Below are 9,648 nucleotides of genomic sequence, written 5' to 3'. Positions count from 1 at the left end.
TTAAACAACTTTTGCTAGTCGATTTTAAGCGAAAACGAGTAAAACTCCATAATCAGTAAAATACCTAATGTTCATAAGTAGATGTTAGAGTGAGATTTTGATGTTTTCATAGAAGAGAAAAATGTTAAACATGTTGTAAAACATAAGAATAAGAGATGAAGTTTAATTTTTGAGCTTTGGGTCAAAAGTGTAATTATGTAAAAGTTTAGGAGCACAATTATAATTTTGCCAAAGTTGGAGTCGAGGGCTATTTTAATGAATGTGAGTATTAAATAAGTGAAATTTTCTATTATAGATCAAGAAGAACAGAATTCGAGGTTAGATCGAGGAAAGAATAAGATTGAAGACTAAGTGGTAGATTTGGCTATATTTGGTACCGATGTAAGTTTAAGGTAAGTAAATGCAATATTTTAATAATTATTATTAATGCTACTATTTTCCAGCAATTGTGTATTTATTTTATGAATTTATTTGATGTAGACTCAAGTATGAGACGATAGAGAATTAATATTAAAAAGTCCCGTTGAAACATAAGGAAGGTATTGGATACAAATGTCATGACATTTAGGGTAAGAGATCCCATGTAGGACCATGTCTGGGACATGGCATTGGCGTCCTTGAGATCATGAGAGGTCCCATGTAAGGCCATGTCTGGGACATGGCGTTGGCACCGAGACGAGAGGTCCCATGTAAGACCATGTCTGGGACATGACGTTGGCACCGAGATGAGAGGTCCCCTGTAAGACCATGTCTGGGGCATGGCATGGGCACCGATATGAGAACTCCCATGAAAGACCATATCTGGGATATGGCATTGGCAGTACATGAAACATCCCATGTAAGACCATGTCTGGGACATGGCTTTGGCATGTTCTTATCAGAAAGAGACCCAAGTATCCTTATTGTTCCAATGTGGCTCAACGGGCTAGTAAATAACTTATGTTCATGAAAGTTCAGTTAAAAGCATAAATGGAAAGTTCAAGTGAGTTATAAGAGTTAAGAGTATATTATGTTACCCATTGAAAATCAACGTTTCAGCAAGAGAAAAGTAAGTCATAATTATGAGTATTAAAGATTATGTCACTTGACTATTATTAATTGTGTTAAATGTTGCTATTTATTTACTTGTAAACTTACTAAGCATTATGCTTACTTTCTTTATTTTCTTTTTATATAGCATTACCAATCAAATTTGAGGATCATAAAGACGTCGGAGATCGTCCACACTATCAACCACAACGACTCGGTCTATTATGATGAACTATGTTTGAATTATGGCATGTATAGGGACTTACTTATTTTGAATGTTGTATTATGATTTTGCTAAAGAATGATGTGTAAATATCTAAAGATGAATGGTTATCAAAATGGTTAAGTATGAAGGTGTTTGTTGTTATACATGTCTATGTGATAAATTATGCATAGAAATCATGACAGAGTAATAATTTGCAAAGAAACAAATTTCAAACAGCAGCAGTGACGTGATTCTGAAAAATCACTTAGTATAGTATAAAATGAATTAGAGAGTGTTTGATGTATAGAATGAAATCTTGTTGAGTCTATTTTCATGGAAAAATAACGGTTTAGCAAAAGGAATTTTATATTTTTAGATATGTGAATTTCGGTGAGACAGGGTCAGAACCGTTTTTGGAGTCCCCTGTTTTGAGTTTAGAAAATCACTAAAAATTATAAAAAAATATTTATGAGTTGTAATTTATATTTATAGATTAATTATTGAGTATATTTTCTATAGAAACAAGTGAGAACACTATATAGAATTCCTACAATGAGAAAACTTATTTTTAGTGGAAAGAGGTCAGGACAGTCGAGTGGTAAAATAGGGGAGACTTTAACTAATAAATTGTACTAATTGGCTGAACCAAAAATTCTGAAAAATTTATGGTACGAAGATATATGAGTCTAGTTTTAGAGAAAATTTACAGATTTAAATTTTGAGTTTCTTAGCTCGATTTATAAATGATTTAGTGACTACTGCGCGAGTGGACAACTTTATCATATATAGTGAGATAAATTTTAAAAGCAAACTTTTATACCCCGAACTAATAAGTTAAATAAAGTAATGCCTCGAGCTCGACTCTGGCAACTGTCTCGGGTAAGGGGTGTTATAATAGTTTAGATTTCTCTAGTCCTAGCACTCTTGGAAAATATCTTACACCTAACCAAATCCCATGTTAGGCACCAAAACTAATTCCTTAAGCCTTGTACTTAGAACTTGCTCATTGTGTCTTGCTTTTACGAACATCGTTCTACCATTGGATCTTCGCCAAGCGGGATGTTACAATATCTAAGTGCCATAAGGGAATTGATGTATCTTACAAACAATACATGACCTAATATAGCTTTCATTGTAAACTTGTTAGCAAGATTTAGTTATTCTCTAACACGTAGACATTGGAATGGAATTAAACATGTATTTAGATATCTCAAAGAGATCATTGATATGAAGTTATTTTATTCAAATGATTCAAAATCTCTATTAATCTACTATGCTGATGGTGGATATTTATTGGATCCACATAAAGGTCGATCTCAAATGGGATATTTATTTACATGTGGAGGTACAACCATATCATGGCGTTAAAGCAGACACTAGTTGTCGCCTTTTCAAATCATGCAAAAATAATTGCAATGCATGAGACAAACCGAGAGTGTGTTTGGTTAAGATTATTGACCCAACATATCCAAAAGATATGTAATTTACCTTTCCAAGAAAAAGATGTCAACTGTCTTATACGAATATAACGTAACACGTATAGCTCAATGGAAGGGTAGTCACATCAAAGGTGATAGTATGAAACATATTTCACTATAATTATTCTTCACTCATGATCTTGAGAAGAAGTGTGATAAAGAAGTTCAACAAATTCATTCTAGTGATAATTTAGTAGATCTTTTTACAAAAGCAATGCCAACTTCAACATTTGAAAGACTACTACAGAATATTGGAATGCATCAACTCAAAGATGTAATGTGATGTTGCCATTTGGGGGAGTCAAAAACACATTGCACTCTTTTCCTTTAACCAATGTTTTGTCCCACTGGGTCTTTTTGGTAAAGGTTTTTAACAAGGCAGCTTATACTAATATATTATCTACTCTTTTCCTTCATTAGGTTTTTATCACATAGGATTTTTCCTATTAATTTTTTATGAGACATTTTCATTAATGGACATCCAAGGGGGAGAGTTGTAAATCCATTGATAAATGGATGTCTATAACACCCTCAAATTTATCCTATGTAATCCTTAAAGAATGAATGTTCATAAACCCTAAATCATTTCATAAACCCTAAATCATTTTTAAGGTACCTTAATGTTGGCCATTAATGCTTTGTAACTTATGGTACTTGAAGCCTTATAAATAGAGGGCATGTACAAGCTTATTGTAACCTAAATGAAAGTTGAATCATCATTTCATTTCTTTACCTTTCATTCTCTCTTAATCTTTGCATTCTTCTTTTAGTTTTATAATAGCTATTAATTTTTATTAAAAATTATTTTTATGAATATTTTAGGTGAAAGTATCTAGTAGGTCCCTTGATTGTAGTAGAAAAACCATATGTTTTCTCCCTACTTATTGTTTAAATTGTTCCCATTTAGTTACCCTTAGCATACATTTTAACATGTTCAGTTTAGTAAATTACATTTTATAACTCATTGAATCCTAGCCTATTTTATCTTTAATTTTGCTATCTTTCTGGACTAATGTCGCTGCATGAGTTAATTCCAGATTGCGCCGGAATTTTCACCGCAATTGATAGATATCCGCAATATCACTACATGAGTTAATTCCAGATGACATTCAGAATTGTCGCCGGAGTTGGCAGCTGTCTGATAAGAGCCAACCATGAGTGAGCTGTCCAGTCCGCTATAACTACCCTATACAAATAAGGACAAAAAATCTTGAGAGACGGACACCTGAATTTTTGAGGAAAACATAAAAGGATAATGTGAGAAGAATGAAAAAGCAGGAATTTTTGGTGGACCACCATTCTCTTACCCTATTTTGAAGCTTGCGACTATGGCTGCTTGAGCTTCCCTTGGGTGAGCCAACGTTAAGACTGATGCAGAGTTACTCCTAACGAGGATATCTAAGTGTAGAACAAGGGAAATGGATAAATTCAATCAAGTAGCCTAGGTGATACGATCACACCCTACGAACGACCTTGGCTAAGCTTCCCAAGCGAGCATTCCAAAATATTTCTAGTTGATCAGCTCGATCCTGGCTTATTGAGCTTGATTCAGCTCGCATTTCAGTTCCTTGAGCTCAATTCAGCTCAATGTTATGCTATTTTATTTTAGTTTATGCATTTCGTAGTTGCTGGAATAATTTCATGCTTTAGCTCACGCATGTAATTTTGGAATAAAATAAATGCATTTAGTTAATTCGGTTAGTTTTGCTTAAGTTAATAAATAAGTGTTAATAAATTTGTCTTATTAATTTAGTGTTAAATGTGTTTAATTTTTAATACATGTTTTTAATATGTCTAGCTACAACATTTTAATGTGTCTTAAGTTGAACATTTTAAGTGCAGGTTTTAAATGTGTCTTAGTTTATTTGTGTTTAATATGTCTTAGTTATTAATAGCTTTAATGTGTCTTAGCTGAATGCATCATTTTAATGTGTTTTTAGTTGTTGAATTAATGTGTCTAAAAGAGAATTAATTTGCTGAATTTATTTGTTTCAGGTACATGCATGGATGGTATGAATGTGGTGTGCTGATGATTTAGTTTTTCCAAGCACCCATTTGGTAAAAGAGCTGCTGATTTCTCTTCCCAAGCTGACCATTTAGCTGTTTAATTCTTTTCACATTGCTAGAGGTTCTTTTCACATGGCATGGCTGTTTAGTTTTGTGCATTCACACACAAGGGGCTGGTCATATTTAGCTTTCACCCCTGATGGCCATTGGAATACTCAAGACACCATTAAAATCAACAAGGTTGTTCAGCTAACCAAAGCAGTACAATTAAGTCATTCAAGCACTATGATCGAATCTAGCAGCCTCATTCAGCTCCATTCAGCAACTCAATTAATTTTGTTTAATTCCAGCTGATTGGAATCATCAAAGACTTGTCCATTAGCGTCACCAATGCTGGAGAAGCTTCCAAGAAGTTGCTAGGAACCTTCAAGGAAGTTTCAAGCTCTTTTAGCTAAATCACAAGCTACCCATTCGGTTACCTATGTGGCTAATTAGCTCCCATTCATTCCAATTAATTCCAGCTGCATGAAGACACCTTAAAAGCTTTCCAATAACATTCTCAAGGCTGGAGAAGTTTTATAGAACCTTTATGAATTTATTCTGGAATTTTTAGCTCATTAAAAGCTGAAATCAAATGTCTATTTAGTTACTAAAAGACTATTCGGCTAGCCTTAGGATTTTTACTATAAATATTGTGTTATTTGCCGGTTGTTGAGACTTTTTCTCCTTTGATTAATGTTTATAACATTCTGTGAGTTTTTCAACTCTCCTATTTCGTTTTAGACTCAGGGTGATTTATCTAGCTTGCTAGTGGCATCATTCTATTTCTTTCTAAACTTATCACCAACCCTGGTGTGGCGTTCGTCCATCTAAATATACCTTCGGTTCCTAATTTGTTAAGTAACGGGTCGAGGTCCATAAACCTTTTTTCCATCTTTCCTCTTAAGCCATATAAGTTTCGGGGTGATACTCGCTATAGTATCAAATCGTTCTTGACGCTTGAGTTCTAACTTCCGTCTGCACCTTCTATCCTATCTATTTTTCTTTATTTGATTAGCCGAATCCATCACATATCTTACTTAGCCATTTTAAACCTATTTTGCAAACTAAACAGCACACTTAGCCGATTTTGACCCTTTTGTTCTAAATTGAATGATACTTCTCATTTTAACGATCGGGAAATCTAGACGGCTCAAATCTTCACCGAGGTGAGTTCGTATCACTAGGAATAGTATTCTCCCTTCAATTCTTTCTTATTTCTTAAAAATGCTGGTTATTACTCTATGTTTTCTACTGTATGGAAGTACAATGAATGCTTTGTTAAATTTTATCTTATTAAATCTTATTTTGTTGTTTAATCTTTGGGGGTTTGAATGTTCTAAACACGAAAGTGTTATTGCAGTCACTAACACTAGAAGGTGCAATGACAGTTTGAGCTAATAAGATTTTTAGCGGATGTTGACTAAGGACTAAAGGAATTTAGTCCACTTGTTCTTAATAATGCCCTATTGCCATCATCGAAAGGTGAGGTTAATGTGCATGGTTAAGTCTCAAATTAAACCAAAAGGTGGCATTTGGTAAGATATACGTTACTTTTATTCCGTCGACAATCAAGTATCTTTTATACCATGTGAGTACTTAGTATACTGCTGAAGATTCATGTTGGGGATCACAGTTTATCTATAGCATATTTTATCTTATTATTTTTGATTTATTGCTTCGACAGCTATACTTACAATTTACCTCGTTTCTATATAGTTATTGCACTGATATTAATAGACAAAAGACAACCATCCTTGTGGGATTGATATCCGTCAAACTCACATCTATCTATTATACTTGCATCAACAGTGTATGCTTGGACATTATTGTTGTGACGTTTACAGCCGATCAAGTTTTTGGCACCATTGTCGGGGATGGCATTTGTTTGATGTTTATTTTTATTCTTGTGTCTTTGTACTTTGTTTTCCTTATATAATTTTATTATTCAGTAACTTGTTTTCTCTTGGTTGCTATTTTTCAATTTCATCTTAGGTGTTTTATGACCCAAAGCAATTCAGATTTTCTTGCCGACTTTGATCCAGAAATTGAAAAAACTATTCAGAAAAGACTTCGAGAACAAAGAAATATGGATTTACTAGGAGACAATGCAGCCATACCCCCGATACAACAACAAAACGTTCAAAACTCATTGTTGCCACAAAATGCTCACATCCATAATAGAACCATACAAGATTGTGCAGTACCTGTTCTGGATGATCTACAACCAAGAGTTGTTAGACCAGCAATTCAAGTTGGGAACTTTGAACTCAAGCCAGTGATGTTTCAAATACTGAACTCCATTGCTCAATATGTTGGACTACCACATGAAGATGCGAGAGAACGTCTTAAATCCTTTTTATTGATTTGTGCTTCCTTTAGTCAACAAGGCGTTCATGATGATGTCTTAAGGATGCAATTATTTCCCTATTCCTTACAAGGGAGAGCTCATACTTGGTTTCTTAGGCTACCTGCTGGATCAATCACTTCTTAGAATGCTCTCACCACACAGTCTATGTTACGATTTAACCCACCGACAATGAATGCTCGTCTTCGAAATGATATTACAGCTTACTATCAGCTGGATGATGAAAATATTCACACCACATGGGAACATTATAAGTTCTTACTTCGACATTGTCTCATGCACGACATTCAACCAGAAACAAAATTGAGATTTTTTATAATGGTTTGAATTCACATACAATGAATTTTGTCGACGCATCAGCCAATGGACCGCTGCTGGATTGTACTTACAATAATGTTGTGAGAATTCTTGAGACAATTACTCAAAATGATTACCAATATCCCATCTCTAGAGATGCACAAGAAAAAACTACTCCAGGAGTCATTGAATTGGATGTAATATCCGTACTAAGTGCCTAAGTCTCTTCGCTCACAAACATGATTAAAAATATGCAAGGGATGAGTGATGTTGTACCTATACAGGTTGCTCAACAATTGGATATTCATACCTTTTGCTGCGAAATTTTTGGTGACAACCATAGTTATGAAGATTGTCCGCAACATGTAGAAAATGGTTGTTATTTTAGTAATATTCGTAACAATTCTTATGGAAACTCTTCCAACAAATCTGCACGCAATTAACAGTTTTGGGGAACTCATAATGTTAGACAAAATGTTGTGACATTTAGATATGAGAATGCATCTACTCAAGTCAATTATAATCCACAATAAGGGAATTATACTCAACAACACCAGAACTACAGTCCGCATCCTCAGAGGTATCAACAACAAGGGCTGACATAATCACATCAAAATTAGATGCAACCACAACATTCTTCGATGAAGAATCAGAATATCCAAGGACAGCGACAACAACAGTATACACACACTTCTACTTCTAACCCATTAACGGCTCTTGAGGCATTAATGACGGAGCATATTACTTGCACAGAAGCTATGGTTCAAGGAAATTCATCTTCCATTTGATCATTGGAGGCACAATTGGGAACACTTGCTTCAAATCTGACTACTCAACCAAAAGGCTCCTTACCAAGTGACACCGAAAACCCCAGCCCGAGAGGGAAAGATCACTGTAAAGCTATCACTCTTAGGAATGGTTAACAAACTGGGGAGCCCGTTATCGATTCTACTATAGCATCCTCAGATATTGGTGACATAAGCCCTGATGGAAAGGTTTATTCTGAAGAGCTTGTTGATGTACCAGACAAAGAAGTACCACCAATTGTCGCTCATATGCCTTATATTCGACCCTCGAAATTGTGGACGCAACCAAAGGTATCACCACAATTGAATGTTCTTCCACCTGTACCTTTTCCATAAAGATTCAAGAAGAATGAAAATGATAAACAGTATCAGCAGTTTTTGGATACACTGAAACAACTGCAAATCAACATTCATTTAGTGGATGCTCTGGTAAAAATTCCAAGTTATGGGAAATTTATGAAATACCTCTTTTCCAAGAAGAAAAAAATCATTGATGTTGAAACTATTGCACCCACAAAAGGCTGTAGTGTTATCTTAACAAACAAGTTACCCCCTAAATTGAAAGATCTTAGCAGTTTTACCATTCCATGTTCAATTGGCAATCAATATTTGGGCAAAGCTTTATGCGATTTGAGAGCTGGCATCAACCTCATGCCACTATCTACTTTTAGAATGTTGGGAATTGGTCATATGAAACCCACTGTAGTTAAATTGCAACTGGCATATCGATCTCTAGCTTAACCTGAAGGACGGATCAAAGATGTTTTAGTTCGTGTGGATAAATTTGTTTTTCTGACTAATTTTAACATACTTTATTACGAAGCAGACAAGAAGGTTCCCATAATCTTGGGACGACCATTTTTAGCCTTCTGTTGAACTCTCATTGATGTTTATAAAGGAGAACTCACCATGCAACTAAATGATGAGCAAGTTACCTTCAATGTTTTTAAGTCTGTTCATCACAAGGATAAAGCAAAATGTCATATTGTTGATGTGCTTGATGATTTGATTGAGGAAGAATTCAACAACCAAAACACAGTCCTTGCTGAAGAAATTGTAGTAACATCTGAGGCTGAATCCATAGACAATTGTGATAGCACGAATGACGCTTGTACTATTGAAGTCAAGCATAGATCGCAAATTGAATCCTTAAACCTAACAAACAAAACCATTCTAATTTTCAAACCATCAATTGCAGAAGCTCCCACTCTGGATTTGAAACCACTACCTCCTCATCCTAAATATATCTTCTTGGGTGATCACATACTCTTCCAGTTATTGTCTAAGCAACTCTGGATGCAACACAAGAAAAGAAATTGGCTCACATTCTCAAGTAGTACAAACGAGCTATTGCTTGGAGTATTGCGGATATTCAAGGTATTAGTCCTTCTTTTTACATGCACAAAATCAAGTTAGAAG

The sequence above is a fragment of the Gossypium raimondii genome, chromosome 5 (assembly GCF_025698545.1).
Source record: "Gossypium raimondii isolate GPD5lz chromosome 5, ASM2569854v1, whole genome shotgun sequence".
NCBI lineage: Eukaryota > Viridiplantae > Streptophyta > Magnoliopsida > Malvales > Malvaceae > Gossypium > Gossypium raimondii.
Note: the sequence above shows the minus strand (reverse complement) of the source record.